This window comes from Ixodes scapularis, unplaced genomic scaffold (assembly GCF_016920785.2).
Source record: "Ixodes scapularis isolate PalLabHiFi unplaced genomic scaffold, ASM1692078v2 PGA_scaffold1__304_contigs__length_218370807, whole genome shotgun sequence".
Lineage (NCBI taxonomy): Eukaryota > Metazoa > Arthropoda > Arachnida > Ixodida > Ixodidae > Ixodes > Ixodes scapularis.
In genome coordinates, this window is record NW_024609846.1 from 179974377 (window position 1) to 179994654 (window position 20278).

At 44.5% G+C, this 20278-nt stretch overlaps 1 pseudogene; it reads right to left on the minus strand.

Moving 5' to 3' along the window:
- Positions 1-266: 266 nt before the first annotated feature.
- LOC120847729 lies at positions 267-1250 on the minus strand (annotated as a pseudogene).
- Between the last annotated feature and the right edge of the window lie 19028 nt (positions 1251-20278).

Sequence of the window (20278 nt, forward strand, 5' to 3'; positions counted from 1 at the left end):
TGGAGATGCTGGTATTCTTTAAATGACACCGGCTACTCCATAACAAAAAAGAGAGAGAAAATATATATGAATAAAAGGAAGAACATAAAAGGAAAATAATAAAGATAAAACACATAAAGTATAACCGTAAAAAAAAAAAAAAAAAAAAAAAACTTACAAACAAATCTAATTACAATTGCGAATAAGACGACCGTTTGGGGAGTCGTGCACCGATTTGCTAAATCACATACATAGTCATTCCCGTTAAAATTGACGCACGTTCGCACTTAATAATCATACACGATTCTAGTGTCCTTTAGAAAGTCATGAGTGATATTCATCGCTCTGTCTTGTTTTTTACGCGTCGGCCAGGGCCCCAACAACTTGGTCAGAGACAGGGGTCTATCATCTAATATTTGAAGGCGAATCTCCATCCAGCGCCTTTCATGTCGAAAGCGTTCACAGTCAAGGAGGATATGTTGTACATCCTGATATGGTTCTCCACAGTCACATCTTGGTGAATCTCGGCGTTTAATTCTAAATAAAAAGCTGTTAGTAAAGGCCACTTCAAGTCTGAGTTGATGGATTAATGCGTCGTATTTTCTTTTCATCCCGGTGTGCGGCGGAAGCTCAAAATCCGGGTCGATATATGGTAGGAGAGTCTCTGCTGAAGTGTCCTTTAGCCAGCACTGCCGACTACGTAGATGGCGTAAGTGACGAAGGATGAATTTTGCATTTCCAGAGGTAAAGGATGTCGCTTCCATTGCGTCACCATTGTGAGCTTGAGCTGCCAGGTGATCAGCCTCTTCATTTCCGGCGATTTGGCAGTGGCTCGGTATCCATTGTAGCCTGACGTTATGTCCGTGGAGTCGAGCTTGTGCTAACGTGAGTTGCACCCGATATAGAATGGTCGCCTGGGAAGTACGAATGTGCATGCCCTGTAATAACTCTAGGGATGATTTTAAGTCCGTTAGAATAACCCAGTTTGATGGTGTACCGAATGCTTCAATGAATGATGATGCTGAAAGTATTGCATGTAACTCCGCTGACGTCGAGCATGTATGATAGGACAATCGAAAACATTTAAATGTGTCTAACATCGGGATTGAGTAAGCAGATGTTGACCCCTTGTTAGATGTTGACCCGTCTTTTTATATATGAATGTCGTGTTTGTAGCGTGCCTTTAAATGGGAGAGGGACATTGTCTTCGCCACCAGGCGGGCCACCGAAGATTTTGATCCAAGACCAGGAATTTCGTTCTGTATCTCCATGGCGGAATTGTCCACAGAGGGTTGATTAGACTTGGAAGCCAATGCGCATGATGGGGTGCTGCGACGGGTAGTGCGACGAGAAGTCGGTGAAAGCTAGACTCCGTCCGTCGAAGTATCTTTTGGCACAAGGTTCGGACATGTGAGTGCGAAGCCAGTCGAAGATAATGACGGGTGTATCTCAAAACGTCCCATTCGCATTTGAACCGTGCACATTTCGACCCCATCTCATTTGGTCCTTCTCGTTTGAACCTTCTCATAAGATCCGAATCGTGTTTTTCGCAACTGGACCCATTCTCATTTCCCCCGTTCGCGCTACGACCGAATGACACTTGTTCGGCATGCTTTTAACGTCGTTATGCCTTCGCGGCTTTGATACCATCAGATATATATTATGTGTAGTTACGCACTGAGAATCGTACATTGACGCCTGCTTCCCTTCCTCTAAGTAAAGAAGAAAAAAGTGAAAGCCGCTTACAACTCCCTGTAACGCCGAATTAGAGCGCAGCTCTTGAGGAGGAGGAGGGAAGGGCGCTGGGGGGGGGTTAGACTAACCAGGGGGGGGGGGTCACGTGACCCCCAATGCCGATGATGTCATCACTGACGTCACTGATGATGTCATCAGTGACGATGACGATGCGGGTACCGATGACGTCATTAGTGACGTCACTGATGACTTCACCAGTGATGATGACGATGACGATGCGAATGTCGGTGACGTCATCAGTGACGTCGCTGACGACGTCATCAGTGATGATGACGATGACGATGCGGATGCCGGTGACGACATCAGTGACGTCACTGATGACGTCATCAGTGATGATGACGATGACGATGCGGATGCCGGTGACGACATCAGTGACGTCACTGATGACGTCATCAGTGATGATGACGATGACGATGCAGATGTCGGTAACGTCACCGGAATCCACACCGTCATCGTCATCATCACTGATGACGTCACCGGCATCCACATCGTCATCGTCATTATCACTGATGACGACACCGGCATCCACATCGTCATCGTCATCATCACTTATGACGTCACCGGCATCCGCATCGTCATCGTCATCATCACTGATGATGTCATAATCACGACGTCACCGGCATCCACATCGTCATCGTCACTGATGACGTCACCGGCATCCACATCGTCATCGTCATCATCACTGATGACCTCACCGGCATCCACATCGTCATCGTCATCATCACTGATGACGTCACCGGCATTCGCATCGTCATCGTCATCATCACTGATGATGACGTCATCAGTGATGATGACGATGACGATGTCGATGCCGGTGACGTCATCAGTGTCGATGACGTCATCGGGGGTCACGCGACATCGGCGGGGGTCACGTGACCTCGGGGGGTCACGTGAACTCGAGGAGGGGGTCACGTGACCTCAGGGGAGTCACGTGACTTCAGGGGGTCACGTGACCTCGGGGGGGTCACGTGCCCCCCACGAAGTCACGTGACCCCGGTGGGGGGGCTCGCGCGGTGCATTATGGGACATTTCCCATGATGCACCGCGCGGTTACGCCGACGCCGACGGCGACGCCAACGGCGACGGCGACGCCGACGGCGACGCCGACGCCGCTCAAGCCGGAAACGGGCCCCTAAGAGCTGCGCTCTAAAAAAAGCGATGAACATTTAATTTGGAAACTTTGTTTGAACAGAAATAGCATACATAATAGCAATGGTTCTCAACCATTGATGTTTCGCAGACGCCTTGTACGGAGGACCCCGTTCGGGGTGAGGGGCATAGAAAGGTATAGGTTATCATGATAATGATTTAATAAATAAATATAATTAATTGCTAGTGTAAAGTAGACTTGTCTCATTCATACACACGAGAGTACTCTCCCGAAAATTGGAACGTTTCTTCTCAATGTGAAGAAAGACAACTAATATTGCCGTGCCTGATTGATGAGACACGGCATCGCGGACCCCTAGGATGTCTTCGCAGACCCCCTTTTGAGAACCACTGCATTATAGAAGTGGTGGCATTGTCCCAAGTCGAGAGACCTCAAACAACGCGACATTTCGGAATATGATCTGGCTGCGATAAATAGTTGGTCCGTTTTATTGTCAGCTAGTAGCTTTTCACGACGGCCTCGACGCACTGCTAAAATCCTTAGCAGAGAGAGTATGCCTATGGTGTGGCACACACACACACGCACGCGCGCGCACACACACACACACAAACTATATCAGTGTATTATTATTACCCTAAAAAACGATTTTGGTAAAGAAAGAGTCAAGTGCGACGGGTCAAAGCGAGATATTTTTGAGAATGGCTGTTTTGAAAAGGGCCAAGTGAAAAGGGCGAAACGAGAACGGGCCCAAATGAGGAGGGTTGGAATGCGAAAGACGAAACGGGAAAGGGCTAAATACGACGGGTCAAAGCGAGAAGATCTTTTTGAGAATGGTTGTTTTGAGAAGGGCCAAGTGAGAAGGTCGAAACGAGAACGAGCTCAAATGATAACCAGCCGATAATGACGGCATGTTTCTTGTTCCCAGAGAACAGGTACAGGAGGTTCCTTGGCCTCACCAATGACGAGGTCACTAGATGTTGCGCGGGGTAGTCCAAGGCATACGCGCAAACTTCGCGCAATCATGTATGTCAAGCGTTTCTCCAGTGTTGGGGAGAGGCCATGTAAAACAGGGATGGAGTATGCGATAGTCTGGCGTACTAGAGCTGTATGCAATAGCAGTAGTCCATCAGTCGAGCCTCCCCATCTGGCATCTGCCACATATCTAAGAACGTTAATGGCGCTGTTAATTTTTTCCTCAAGCATGTTAATATGTCTTGACCATGTGAGGGTGCAGTCCAGCGTGACTCCAAGAAAACGATGCCACTTCACCTTTTCAATATGTTGTCCTTGAAGTGTCAATTTAAAATTCTTAAGGTGCTTTCTAGTAAATGAAAAAAATGCAGATTTTTAAACTGAAATGTCCATGCCCCTTTCACGAAGATAGCTGTATGTGTCATTAAGGCCATACTGCAATTGTTCTTGTAGTTTGGTCTCAGAAGACCCAGATACCCATATACAAATATCATCAGCGTAGATGGACACATTCAGTGGTGAAGGAAGTTTACTTGGCAGTTCAGCCATGACTACATTGAATAAAGTGGGGCTTAACACGCTGCCTTGTGGCACACCATGGTGGAGTTCATGTTGTTTGCTATTTCCCTCACTCGTGCTTACAAATATCTTCGTGTGCATGAGAAAGTTGCATATGCAGCGGATCATACGGCCTCGTATCTAAGCCTTAGAAGTCCACGGAGAACGTGTTCGTGACTCACGGTGTCAAAAGCGCGATGCACGTCTAGAAATACAGCGATCGTCATGTTTCCGGATGCCCGTTCATGTTCAATAGTTGTTACAAGATCTAAGACTGAGTCTATTCGCGACTCCAGCAAAACGGACGCCACCAAGCGGGAAAACCTGGAACCAGCCGGACCAGGTCGCTCCACGCCCCTCCGCGTCTCTGGTGGCTTTCGCGGACACGTGTTGTCGGTGCGGTGGCAAACAATGTGATTTGACGAAGGTCCAAAAATTTCTCAAGTTTGCCCGAGTGTTCATTAGTGTGGTGAAGCCTCGGTAGATTATTTCCTTCCATCACGTGCTTGAAAGCCCGTTTACTCCACAACACACTGACGCGTGCTTTCGATTTCCTGGATGCGGAGGAATCACGGAAAAACGTTTTGATTTCTTGACTGTCTTGAATCACATTCAAAGTGACGACTGCTTGGTAATTGATAAATGGTCTCTTTATAAGGATCTGGAACAGTGGACTGAGGACGACAGACGAGTTGTTTCACTGGAGGGAACACAAATGTTGCAGTAAAGTAAATGGGAAGGTTCGACAGCTGCTTTTCTTGAGTTTGGTTGTGTTCGATTAGCTTCAAGTTTGAGCCACCCACGCCGGTCGGTGCGTTGGCTATTCATCTTGGCTGCTTTTCGCCGAAAAAGCCTCTGGTCCACAGTGAAGAAGTTGGGCTGATTTCGCTATTACTTGATTCAGGAAAACCTGCTCGCTACATATGATTATTGAGGGAAATTATCTGCTTTCAAAAGGTGGGGGACGCGTCTCGCAAAGTTAGAAGCTGTTACGGCATTATGATCTATAGCGCCTCCAATATTTATATTATACCCCCGTCGAAGCCATCAGCAATATACGTCTACACTGCTCACACAGAAAATATTCATTTTCTCCATTCAGGATTCGAAGTCAAGTTCAATGCCAGAAAGGTTCTGCGTGAATCTCCGATGAAGACTCTCTTCAGTTTGTCCGCATTCGTCTCCGTGCTACCGGCTAGAACCAATTGGCTAAGTTTAAGTAGTATCTCTCTGTCTGTCAAATATACTTCTATTCAGCAGTTCACCTAATAGCTAAGCTCATATTTAAACCCGAAGAATATACTAATATTGCTTTAGTGGGACCATAGTACGTAATATAATACGTAACCCGCTCTTCAAGATGACTTCTCGATTGCTACTAAAACCAGAATTGAAATAAGAGTATCAGCTGCGTAGTGGTGCGCCAGTGGGTTAAAATGCTCCTTGGCTCAAGAAGCGCTCGCTTAATTTTCGTAATCTTCTTGCAGCCTGTGTTGTTGACCGCACAAAAGCTCGACTTGGTGGACAGATAAGTCGCATGGTCGAGGCATGCGAGTTAGCTGAAAATTGCTATCGGTGGAACAATTCTGTAGTAATCGCCGCTTTCGTGAGATGATCAAAACTGACTAAAGTCTATTACCGTCTCTCCGGAGCCCTCAGTTTCGGTTTTGAACGAAATCTCCGAAACGAAAGTTTGACATGAAAAGAACAAAAAACACAGGGAAAAGAAAACTATGCTTTGCAAGTTTATGTGCACCGGCTACATTTAACCGTCTGAGTTGAGATACCTATAAAATTTGGCATTAAACAGAAGAAAATCTGTTAAATTGAATGCGCCACCCGTTCAGGCAGCCCGGCCGAGCCGACGCGACCTGGACTCAGCCGCCATGTTTGTTTGGTGGTGGCGCCCCCTATAGGTCGCTGGAGTCGCGAATAGTGCACCGTCGAGGTCGAAATCCGGTTAATTGTTCCGGTAATACATCGGTTGTTTCCATCCACCATTGTAGACGTGATTGTATCATTTTTTCGAAAATTTTTCCTACACAGCTTGTCAGACTGACTGGGCGAAATGATCCCAGTTCTTTCGGTCTTTTTCCCGACTTCAGTAATGGAATTATCTTCGCTAGTTTCCATGAAGCTGGGAAGGTTTCTCTATTCCACACATCATTGTAAATATCAAGTAGGCTGCGCAGTGTTCCCGGCCCAAGATTTGTTAGTGCTTCATAACGAATGTGATCATGCCCAGGGGCTGTATGCTTACGAATCGTTCGTAACGCCTAATTAAGTTCATGAATGATGAAATTATAGTCGAGTTGCCAGTGTTGGGAATGCATTTCTTGAGCAACGTCTTCCAGTGCAGCTTCACGAGAGGCACAGTATTCTGGCGATAACATTGCCACACCTGGTTGAGATAGAGAAACACAAAACTCATCAGCCACTATCACTTCGGATGTTCCTCGTGAAAGTGCCAGTGCCCGAAATGGACGTTGTTGCGTAACAGGGTACCTAAGCGAACGCAATATGTTCCATACCATCTTAACGTGGGCGAAAGGAGAACATCTGGCACAAAGCTTTCTCCAATGACGCTTAGCCAGCTTTTGTAGCTGTCGGCGCATTTGAGTATGGAGGTGTTGAGCCTTGCGATAGTCTTCAATTCTCCCAGATCTCCGATACCTTCGTTCAGCTTTGCGTCTTATAGCCCGCAGTCTTTCATATTTGCCATTCACACAACCACGGTCTTTTGGAACGGGCACCTTACGTGTACCCTTTTCAAAATTTCTGATAATGATGTTTTCGAAGTCTTCGAGAGACTGAATTTCTTCCACCTTTTTGTTATTTAAAAAGCGGAACATTTTCCAGTTGGTAAAGTGTACCCGGTGCGGAACACGATTAGCAACAATCCGGGGATGGTGTATCAGTATGGGAAAATGATCACTGCCACGTGTGTCCAAGTCTGTGCGCCAGTTAAACTCATGTGAATGATCGGGGGAACACAAGGTCAGGTATAGGTAACTTGAATAGTTTACACCTTTCAAGTATGTTGGAGAGCCGTCATTCAGAATGCACATGTCATACTGGTCTACCAGGCTTTCGATAACGTTTCCTCGAGGATCGCAGTGGGATCCGCCCCATAGGGAATGATGGGCGTTAAAATCTTCCCAAACAACGTAGGGACGTTCAAGTCTTGCGAATAATGCCTCGAACTCTGTTCTTGTCACAGTCTTTTGCGGTTCTATATATACGCCTACTACAGTAAGTGAGGTCGCGCCATAACTGACTTTGCAGACGACATACTCCAATGCACTTGAACCTGAAGTAAATAACAGAATCGAGCCAAATTCTTTACGCACCCCGACTAAGCATCGACTTGTTCCTTTTGGCCTCTTTGATTGGTACATAACATGGTTAGCAAGTCAAAATTGATGATTTACACGTGCCTCTGATATTACCAGAATGGGGAAAGAGTATTGTGCAACAAATTGTCGAAAGTCCCCTGATTTTCCTTGCAAGCTGTTAGCATTCCACTGGAGGATAGATGTGCGCTTATAGACCTCAGCCATGCAGGTATCCACTCACCAATGGGCATGTTGACCTGATGAGTGGTTCCATGGCCAATATTGCCCTAACTTCCGGAAGGTCGCTAGAACCGGGCAGCGTTCTGATTATTGCTCTAAGCGCAGCAAAAAGCATGGTAACAATAACTTGTTCAAGGTCGTTTTGTTGTTCCTGAGGTATTCTACCTGTAATTGCAGCAGCTGGTGGTTTGCGTTCATTGTTCTTTCCTCTACGAGGTGCTGCTACCGGCGGCCTTGTCGTAGGATCCAAGGTATTTCTTGACGGAGGAATGTCTTGCTGTAACATTGCTTTTGATCTGCTCCTATCTTCCTTTGGTGCCCCTTGCACGACGTCAGCGTACGTTATCTTCGTTGATTTCTTTGGATTTGCAGATGGTGGTGGCCTTGAAAAACGTACAATGTCTGGGTTCGGAGTCGGTTTCTTTGCAGGTAATCCCTACCGTTCATGAGTTCCTTCTTGTGTATGTTTGTCGCGGACTTCTTGCATGGCCATCCAGCAGACGTTGAGGAATGTGGACCTTCACAGTTGGCACACTTTGGGTCTTGCAAAGATGTACACGCCTTGTGATTGTGCGGCCCAGCGCACACTTTACAACGTTGTGGACCACGGCAGAATTTTGAAATGTGCCCATATGTTTGACAGTGAAAGCATTGGATGGGTGGGCCAAAGTATTCCTCTACAGGGTGAGATGTGAAACCCATTAAAATGCGCTGTGGCATTGGGCGATCCGGACGGAAACGAAGAATGACACTCTCAGTCTTGTGTTTTTCGACTTTGCCGTCATCCTGTCGTCTGTAAGCAATCTGGCGCTGAACATAGAGGACGCCGAAATTTTTTAAATATTCGAGTAGCTCACCGTCCGAGTATTCAAGAGGGACTCCTTTGATTTTCCCGAGGTTCCGTGAGTACGACTCGGGGACACTCGTGGTCACCTCGATGGTGCAAAGCGATGGAACAACAAGAAGCCTGTTTGCCGCTAGGAGAGGTTCCACGCTAACAGCAAGGCTGCCATCCTTGTTGATGCGGTGCGAGAGTAATTTCTCTTTGGCAATGCCAATCACTTCGTTGGCAACAACATTTGGATTGATGGGCCAGAAAGATGTTTCACTGTTGACTGTTTTGAAGACTACTGGTATCCCTGGAGGGCGGTTTTTATTGTATCGGACTTCAGTGAAAGGGTTCTCGCAATCGTCCAGGTCGACGTCTTGCATGTGATCCTGACTGCCTCCCTCCGATGGGGCGACTGTGCCGTGAACGGTGTAGGTAGAGGTTCGCTCGTCGTCGGATAGTGGATCTTTATCAAAGTCCGGGCATCGTCGCTTGGTTGGGATTTTTATATTGCTGGTAGCCATGACAACTGGTGACATGGCTGCGGCGTTCTGAGTTGGCTGCTGAGCACTTGCATGTGATGGCGCGGGTGTCCCGCCCTTGGAGATCCCTGGCGCCAGCGATGGAGCTTGTTCAGACATCCTTGAGGTCTTCGGCCCCGGGCTACTGGTGAAGTACCACCCTGGGCCTGGACCGGGAACTTGCTGCTTGGTGCCGGAAATTAAATTTCACGGCGTATCACCCGTAAAATAAAAACAGATGACGTTTTCGAGGGAGCAGATGCAAACGGCTTCCAATCTCTCTAAACTTCGTCGTCGTTTTCCCTGGTCGTCTCGGTTCTTTGTTCGTCTATACCAAAATGTAATCGACAAAAAAGCTGCTTGAAGCTCTGTACTTTTTTCACCTATTACGTTCAAGCTGATTACATTTTTTTGTGATTATATTTCTATTACGTTACTAGAGCCTCGCACACTAACTCCCGAGTGTGCGATGCAAAATTAAAATGAGATACCCAGAAACCCGTTTCAGGTGCCCTGAAGTCGCTGACGCAAATTTTGAGGAATGTATTTGGAAAAGTATTTGGAGGAGACCAAATACATTTGGTTGTATTTGTATCTTGTAGTTAAATGCTTTTTTGGAAATGTAATAAGATTTGTAATTAAATACATTTTTGACGAAGTATTTTGTATTTGTATTTCGATACATATTTGCATGTATTTCGCCCATCCCTGACGGTAGCGCACTTTGATCAATACCTTTGCGGGTATGCGTCAAATTTACCTTTATAAGGTGCGTGCAAATCTCTGAAATAAACAGTTGTGAGTAAGCGCTCGTCTTGTGCACTTCCTTGTTTGGTGTCCTAGTTTGCGCTGTGCATTATGCCTTACGATCATACCAACCAGCCCAACAACGTATTGCACTGTCTGCCACGGTTGCCGTAAGCAGCACTTACCGTCAATATTTGCCATTCCTCCGCACTGAATGTGCCAGGACATGTGTTATGTGGAGTCCCATCGAAGAGGGAGAGCTCCGGTACTGAAGTTGCAAGGCCAATTCCTGCAGAAATGTCGGCCGAGGTCCACGTCTTGTAGCCGGAGGGCTGCGTACTGATAAGACAGGATGATCAAGCAGGTGCAGGCCCCAGTTTTTGCCCGTTAGTGGCCCTCGGGCAGCCAGTAGTACTGCGCCAAAGTCCTGGTTCCCAAGGCTCTGGAGAGTTCTGCCCAGTTCATGCAGCAACTCCAGCTGCCGTTGCTCGTCCTGCTTCTTGGCGCAGGCAGCAAACGGCCGCACTGGCATTGGTGTGGGCACGCCGCCTTCACGGGGACTCCTCCAATCCACTTCTTGGACACGCATTGGTCTGATGCCTTGCCTTCGGAGGCGCCGCCACTGTTGTGGGAGCTCGGTGCACGACAACTCTGGCGTTTACTCCATGTAGCCTTTCGTCTTTAACAAGATGATAAACCGAAGAGTGGCAAGAATGTGGCTACATGCACCGCTTGCTCAAACAGAGCACTCTTGAGTTGCACCTGTCACTGCACCGCTGTCAAGCCTAAATGCGACTTGAATTTTATATGGTACTCCAGTCTTCTTCTGGCTCCTGAAGCATGTAGCTTGTGCATGGACGACACCGAGCCTGTTGGGATCACATGGAAGAATTTGTGAGCTACGCTAAATTCCTTTTTTTCTTGTTTGTTTGTTTTTTATACTGGTAAACGCCTTAAGGCAGCAAAGAAAAAGGCACAGCTAGTGACCAAAGAAGTTGTTTATAAAAAAAAAATTTTAGGTGGGAGCCGCATGTCGAATCTTCTCTGGGCTAGTGCTTATATAGGAACAAATTAAATACTCAACTAAGTTATAGTGCCGCAATCTCCTGGTATATTTTCACTTGCCAAAGTTCCAGTACAAATGTTTTTACAGTTGATGTGTTCTATAGCATGTGTGCTACGTCACGGTAAGTTGACATTATGAAATAATAAAAAAATACGTTGACCGCTCACATTCGCACACTTGCAGGCTATATCATCGGGAAGTTACGCGCGCACTTTGTTTTTGTAAAATTCGTCTCCTTTCATTCAGTGATGTAAATACGTGCCGCAAGCTAAGACTCATTTCAGACGCAGCGTAGTCGAATCCCACCGCGAGCCCAACAAGCTCGCAGTGTCATGGCATAGTAAGTAAAACCTCCCATCGGTAACAAAAGCTAGGCTCGTCCGTGGAAATCACTTCTTTTAAGCAAGGTTTCAACATCCCACCAAGCACTGAGAATCGTCGACTTCTCAAGGGTTTAACACGAACGCAAGAGCGCCGCTTTGAAAGAACTGCTTTGCCCGGTTGCGTAGCAGATACATGACTCCGGCGTTGCAACGAGTAGAACAACAAAGGGACGACGTGAACAACCGTAGCAAGTGAAGTAGTTTCTCACAATTTTTACAAAGGAACGCAACAGTATTCACGTACCTTGAGTCCTAGACGTTCGTCATCACTGACAAAGGCAGGGTGTACGCTTCGGTGGCAAGGGCGTACGACTTGTTAAGCTGCCGTGACGATGGTGTTTCTGAAGCGCACAAGACTTCTAAAGCGTCCTCAGATACCCGTGGTAGATCTTCCAGATTATTACGCCACATTACGTGGTCAAAAGACTCTAATGACTGACGCCGAATCACAGTAAATTAGTTATATTTACTCTCGCATGACAGATGACCCCCAGCGTCATCCACTGGTTCCGTTCTGAAACAGGCTTCTTCATCGTCCTTGCGGCTTGACCGCCAGCAGGGTGCAAGACGGATTGATGATCATCACAAAGACGGAAAACTCCATGGTTTGGTTATTGCTTCGCACGCTTCATCGCCGCCGGCTTGCCATGACGAACATGGCGGCGTCTTCAGTGTTGACGGAGCACTAAGCAATTTCGCATATCGCCTATTGAGTGTGGGATTCTAAAATGTAAGGAGCTTAGTCCTGCCCTTCCCGAAGGGCAGACAGGCGTACCGGGGCCCCTCGGTTTCGCTGGATAAGGTGGAAAGGTGGACATTGGCAGCGGCGGCAGCCCGATCAAGCACATCGCCTAAACTATCTCCCGTACTGTTTACAGACCTTGCGGCGTCATACAAGCAAGGATCACCAAGCCATACAGCGTGACGTCGCGACCCTGTGCATTGGCTGCAAAACGCCCCATCACCACCACTTGCCTTGGCTTCGAAACGCCCCCAGCGATTGCAACGACACCTACCATCCACGTACGCCTACAAAGGAAGACCCGCAGTGTTCGTGACCACATTGGCAGCTGCGGCAGCCCGATCAAGCACATCGCCTAAACTATCGCCCGTACTGTTTACAGATCTTGCGGCGTCATACAAGCAAGGATCACCAAGCAATAACAGCGTGACGTCACGACCCCGTGCTTTGGCTGCAAAAGGCCCCATCACCACCACGTGCCTTGGCTTCGAAACGCTCCAGCGATTGCAACGACACCTACCCATGTTGAATAACCTGAGACTGGGGCAGAAGTGAACAAATAAGTCGACGGAACAGAAAAGGACAGGACGACGTCTCAAACTCAGCTACCAGGTTTATTTAGTCCGCCTCCTTATATAGTCCGCAATCAGCCACCACCAACACAAAAGGGGCAACCTTTAACCAGTTCAAACGCCAAACCCTCCAATCAGCCACAGCCTACACAAAGGGACAACCTCTAAACAGTCCAAATGCCAAAGCCTCCAATACACAAAGTAGTGCTATGGGCGGTCCTTCATGCCGATTCACAAAGATAACTCTACAATCTCCCTCAAAATTTACCCAAAAAAATCAGTACCTACTTCATTCCAAAAAATAATAAAATAAATAATAATAATAATAATAATAAAAAGTTTTTTCTACAAAAAGAAAAACAAAAAAAAAACTTTATGGTAGCGATGAAGGGATGAGGCACACTGAATCTAAAACGGGGCAAAAGTGTACAGTACACACTTAAAAAAAAATATATTAAAAAAAAGAAGTTTTGGAATTTTTACCGAACTGTAACGAAGCCTGCCTTATGCAATTACCTAGAGCTTTTATCCGCACCGTCTCCCTTACTAGTCTTTTTGCATCATTCCTCTCCTTGTGAATGATTTCTGTCTCCGACCAAATCGCAGTGCAGTCGTTACATTCGTGGACATGTTTTGCGATTTCCGAGTTCGGTGCATTGTTCTTCACGTTTCTTCTGTGTTCACTTAATCTGTCGTTGATGCATCGTGATGTCTGTCCTACATACTTAAACCCGCATTCAAGTGGTATCTCATACACAACACCTTTCTCGCAATTTACCGATATTTCTCGATGGTTCTTTTTGCAGTTATTCGCACCTGTTTGAAATGGCGTCAATCTACTGATTTTAAAATCCGAGCTAAAGACAGTCTCTACTCCAAACTTTTTCGCGCATGCGCATGTGCATGCCAAAAGTTTGGAGTAGACACGATCTTAAAGATACAGTGGATACACACTGTAAAGATGAACACATGGCACTTGAAGATACAGTGGAGATCATCGAAAAATCCCAACAGGTGATAGCGGCCCAATATGATGATATTTTGAAACAAGTAAACCAGCACGACAACAAAATAGCTGACCTACACAAACGGCTAGAGCGTGTGGAACACCTAGAACGCAAACAAGATCTGCAGTCAGCAGTTCACGACCTCACATGGCGTATCAGAAAACTGAACCTTGAGATTCACGGAATCGCTCCAACTGTGAATCAAACTAAATGAGCTCGCGACCCGGTTAGAGATCCCACCCCTAAATGAAAGCGAAATAACCGATATACACAGACTCCCCACAAGAGCAGACAGAGTTCCGGGCATTATAATTCGCTTCGCCAAACAAAGCACCAGGGAGCTATGGCTTGAACAGAAAAAAAAAGCTGAGGGGTGTGAAACCCAATGTATACATACAAGAAAACATGACTAAGCGTAACCGGGAGCTGCTATCGGCAGCAAAAGAATGGAGAAAGACAGCAGAGTACAAGTATGTCTGGCATAAGAACGGAAGCGTACTTGTAATAAAAACTGATGGCGAACGAGCAGTTGTTATCCGCTGCGAAGATGACCTGATTAAGATTGCTTGAGTGCTTTCTTTACTTTGTACCTATCTTTTGCGAACTTCATGTTAATGAATGGCTGATCGGCGTTTAATAGCTCCCCAAGAACTAAGATTCCATGTTGACCATAAACGGTCCTTAAAATGTTTACATGTGAACGCACAATCGGCAAGAAATAAGGCGCCAGATATCGAATTGCTACTCGACCAGTTTGGTTTCTGTTTGACATTCTCATGCATATCAGAGATTCTGATAACGATAATGTACTTTGTTTTCCCGCCTACAACACCCACTTCATAAATCGTACTTCTAGGCGTGGTTGGGGGGAAGGGGGTGGATTTACTATCTAGGAGAGATATGAATTGCGAATTCCTGATCGATTATTGTGCTGTTACAAAAGATTACGAGGTATTGTGCGTGCGCTGGTAGCCACAACTTATTTGTAGTGTGTTATCGCCCACCTGATGGCAATGTTGTGACATTTTCGGAATTTCTTGATTGTTTTCTCATGTTTATAAACGACAAAAACTACAATGTTATTTGCGGCGGTGATTTCAATATTGACATGCTTGTAGACACTGTTATGAAAAGAGAAATCCTCACGATAATTAATTCGAATGGTTGCACTAATGCATTTTCAACACCAACGCGAATAACACTGCTTTCTGAAACAGCCATTGATCTGTTCCTAACCAATTGTCATACTTATAAGTTCCACAGTGGTGTCATAAGATATGACTTAAGCGAACATCTTTCAATATTCCTGTGTGTAGAGATGTTTTCCTCGAAAAATGGTAAAAGTCTAAACTATATTTTCAATATATAACGAAAAATAAACTAGACAACTTTCTGCAATGTCTTACATGTACTTATTGGAAGGATATATTTAGAAAAAACAGCGCAGATAAGGCTTACGATAAATTCATGGAGCTCTTTTGTGCGCTATATAATACTCATTTTCTATCAAAACCTTTGGAAGTGCCAAAAAGTACCCGCAAGCCATGGGTAGCACCGGTATTGTGTAAAATTATAGAAAAAAATGCATTATACAACCGTTTTTTGAAAAAGAGAGCCAGAAAAGCTTAAGATTTTCAAAATCTATCGAAATAGCCTAACAAAAGAACTGCGAACCGCAAGGGCGCACTATTACTTCGCCCTGTTTCAAGCATATGAAGGTCGTTCAGAAGTAATGTGGAGAAACCTAAACTTGGTGCTACACCGAAACCTCTCGGAGAACGCTATTGAGAAGCTGATTATAGATGGCGTAACGTTGACTGGCAGTCCTTTAGCAAACGCGTTTAATGATTTTTTTTTGTTAACCAAGGCAATATTGCTGTCTGCCGCAATTCACGTAGATATATTGATGAAAGCAACGTAAGTTCTATATTCCTTGAGTCGGTTGTTCCCCGGAATTGATATCTCTAACAATGCTATATTAAAAAACAGTAGTTCTACTGACGCTGACAATATTCAGATCTGACCGGTTAACTTTGTCATAGATCTTCTCGTTCCACCGTTAACACATATTTTTAATCTTGCTATCGAGCAAGATTAACCGATCAAGTTCATTTTCTGATAGGCATGGTCTGCTAAACGCCGCACAATTCGGTTTTAGAAAACATCTTTCCACGGAAACAGCAATTTTAGCACAGAAAGAATTTATTTTGGAAAATTTTGAGAATAGAAAGCTAGTTGTAGGAGTAGTTATAGATTTCACAAAAGCCTTCGATCGTTTAAACCATAGTATCCTACTACAAAAACTTGAACGTTATGGTTTTCGCGGTCGTACGCTGACACTTTTGAGTTCATACGTAAAACACAGACACCAAGATGTGCATTTAAATGGTTTTTCTTGTTTGGTCAAACCAATTACTTCCGGTGTTCCCCAGGGTAGTATATTAGGTCCGCTCTCATTCAAAATATATGTGAATGATATAGTTAACACAGATAAAGAAGGAAAACTTGTTATGTATGCCGACGATACAAGCTTTTTTTTTTTCTGCCGACGAGCCAAACTTACTTATCAGTTTTGCAAATAAAACATTATCAAAATTAAATTCATGGTAAAATGAAAACTCGCTGAAAATTAACGCAAGCAAAACGAAAGCCGTTATATTTCGTCCTAAAAATAAACAAGTCTCGTACAATACTAGCCTTATCTTAAATGCGTCACCTATTGACATTATGTGTTCTTTTAAAACACTCGGCGTTATTTTTTCTGAAAACATGTTGTGGGACTGTCACGTAAATCACGTTATCAGTAAGTTATCTTGCATCGTCGGGTTGGTTAATCGTAATCGCTCTGTCTTGCCACTTTCTGTACGACTACTTATGTACAACTCCTTTTTCTACTCATACTTAAGTTATTGTCACCTCGTATGGGGCACCACCACATCAACAAGTTTAGATGAGATATTTTTACTTCAAAAGAAAATAATCAGGATAATATGTAACGCTCTACGGTGACTCTCATACTGCCGACTTGTTTAGGCGCTTTGCAATTATTACTGCACATAATTTATATAATTACAGGTTCAGCGTTAGTTTTAAAAACGAAGAAAAAAGGAATTCTCGCTTTCTAGCTGAATTTTCAGCACTGACCAAAAATATTCAGGCGTATCCCACTCGTCACACTGAGTATTGGAAAACGATGCCTCACAGAACAAATTATGGTAAACAAATGCTCAGACAAACCCTACCGTTTTTACTCAACAGCCTCATAAGTATTGATTTGAACCTTAGCTAAATACATGTGAAATTGAAAAGTGGTCTACCAAAGTGGGAAGTTGAATTTAAAATTTGCAGAAAGCGATGTAAGAAAATTTTGAATCGTGATCGCCAGGCGCATTCTGACTTGGTGGAATCAAATCTTGTTAAAAATTTCAAGAAATTTTGGAGGTACGCTAAATCGCGCTTGGGGAAGAATATTGAGTCCGAAATCGTCTTGAATCAGCATAGCGACAGTGCAAAGGGCATGTCTGAGTTGTTTGCGGATCACTTTGCGTCAGTTTACATTAATAATAATAACTGCTCCTCGACTATTTTGCCTCTCTCTGGCGTTTTTGGTAACTCATTAGGTTCTGTGGTTGTCGATGAGGAATGTGTTAGGCTATGTATTAAGAAAATGAAACCCACATTGTCTGCAGGTCATGACGGGATACCCGCTTCAATTGTTAAGGCTTATCATGAATTACTTACGCCTATACTGTGCACAATTTTCAATAACTCCTTGACGTCAGGGATATTCCCTGACGACTGGAAACTGGCAGTGGTTGTTCCGGTCCTGAAATCTGGAAATAGTGGAGATGTTCTTAATTACAGACCGATTTCTCTTCTCTCTTCTTTTTCCAAACTCTTTGAAATGGTAATCCATCAATTCCTCTCCTTCAAGTTTCGTAGTATGGTCATTCTTAATCAGCATGGTTTCATGTCCGGCAGATCGACATCCACCAATCTCGTATCTTTTATGTCTGCTGCCTCTGAAGTAGTTTGTAATAGAGGTCAGCTTGACGTTTTTTTATTTCGACCTGAGTAAGGCATTCGACGTAGTCAACCACAACATCCTCTTATACAAGCTTTCCTCGTACGGAGTATGTGGTTCGGTATACAATTTGTTAAAAAGCTATTTGTCTGATAGGCAAGCCTACGTCCGCGTCAACAATACTACCTCGTCCTTGTACAAGGCAAGCTCTGGAGTGCCTCAGGGATCTGTCATGGGCTCCCTCCTTTTTAATATTTTTGTAAATGATGTCTCTCGAGTTATATTAAATTCTTCATTTCTGCAGTACGCTGATGATATAAAACTTTACAAAAAAATATCGACCTTAGAGGATTGCATCGCGCTTCAGAATGACGCATACTCCTTCGGTCGTTGGTGTTTAGACAATGACCTCCGTTTGAATCATTCAAAAACAAAAATAATGACCTATTCTCGCAAGACCAATGATATATCCTTTCCATATAGTTATCATGGCGAACTGCTGTCACGTGTAAGTGAACTGAGGGACCTTGGAGTTGTCTTTGATTCAACCCTGAGATTTGACACTCACGTTATCAAAGTGGTTCAATCGGCCTTGCGCACGTTAGGTGCCGTGTCTCTCATAACGAAGGAGTTCAAAAGCCCGTCCGCTTTTTTTACGCTGTATTGTCCCTTAGTTAGATCCCAGCTAGAGTACGCCTCGGTTGTTTGGAGCGGCATTTCCAAAACTAACAGTTTATCTGTCGAGCGAGTCCAAAACAAATTCATTTCTATCTTTAAATATCGTTACCTTGAGAAAGGTGATCCTTGTCTGAACGGTGTGTGTAACTCGCAACTTGTCAACTTGTTGAGTCTGCAGCAGCGTCGGGTGAAGGCAGATTTGTTGTTTTTGTTTAAGACCCTGCACGGCTCGATTAACTCTCCCAGCCTTCTGTCCGAGTTGAGCCTCAGAGTTCCACGTGTGCCTACACGGCTCCAATCATCTTTTTATATAGCTAGACATTTTAGCCAATTAAACCCGATCCATACATCGGCTGAGTGTTATAATCGCTACTCTGACACAATTGATACTTTTAACTCATGCGGGAGCAAGTTCGGAAATGCTGTTCGAATGTTCCTCTTGCAGGAAAAGGGCTGATCAGTTGAAGCGTTGATGTAGTATTTGCTTTTTGCTCTCACACCTGGTGGTGTCTCTGTTTTGTGCTTTTGATTTCCCTTGTTTATCTGAGCGTCTTTCATACTTGTTAATATTTTTATTCTCACACTGGAGAACTACGTTCTCCTTCTGCGCTCGTGTGTATGCGTGTTTGTATGTGTGTGTTTTTGCTCATTTCTTTAGTGTGCCAGCACTAAGACCGATTGGTTGTTCCTGGACACTTTAATAAACATTGATCGATTGATTGATTGATTATTAAACTAGCGTCGTTCTACTCTTTATTTCTACAAATGGTCATCTGGAAACACTTCTGGGGGAGCGAGTTTAAAATCATTTCGACACCAGTCCGTGAGCTTCGAGCAGCTCCACGTTTCCATACCCCAAGAGTGAAAACTCGCTATGATGAAAGTATGCGCGCATATTATGTGCCAAACGTTTTCAACAGCCTTCCAAACTCCTTGCTTCCAACAAAACACTAAAGAAAAGTCTAACATCTTTGTTTTCTGACGTGTTGCGAGAGCCATCATGATACCTGGGCAGCTATATTCTCTTTCTTTTCATTTTCATTTCTACACTCAAGCTTACTGCTTGGCTCCAATCTTTTCTAAAATTTCAGGCCTATTTTTTTTCTTTTCCTTTGCCTTTGCGCCGGCCGGTACTGTTTCTTTGTGTGTTTTTTTGTTATGTTTTAAATTAACACAGGCGTTTTTGTTTTGCTTTTTTCCCGAAATGTAACTGTTCACTGAAGACTTCTTCGAACCTTGGGGCCTGTGCCGTGGAAAAACGCAAACAAGTGTGTGCGTGTTTTTTTTTAAATATATTTTTCTTTTCTTGTACGATTACGATTGCTAACTCTTCTCAGCCTCATCTTCGAGGAGCACTTTCATATTCGCTGTGGTGCTGTGCATATAACGACATGCGTGCGTGTGTGCATTTTGTATTGACTTCATTTCTTATTTTGTAACTTTTCCACCTTCCAAAGAACTGCACTGTGTTTTCAGCAGAACTGTAACATTTCCATGCTCGTGAATTTTTTTTTTAATTTTGTTTATTGAGCTGTGCAAACCCTTGGGCAACCCTTGGGGCCTGTGTCGTGGAAAAACGCCAGCAAGTGTGGGCATGGTTTTGTTTTTTAAATGTATTTTTCTTTTCTTGTACGATTACGATTGCTAACTCTTCTCAGCCACATCTTCGAGAAGCACTTTCCTATTCGCTGTGGTGCTGTGCTATGACAATGTGCGTGCGTGTGTGCATTTAGTATTTAGTTCATTTTTTATAGTGTAA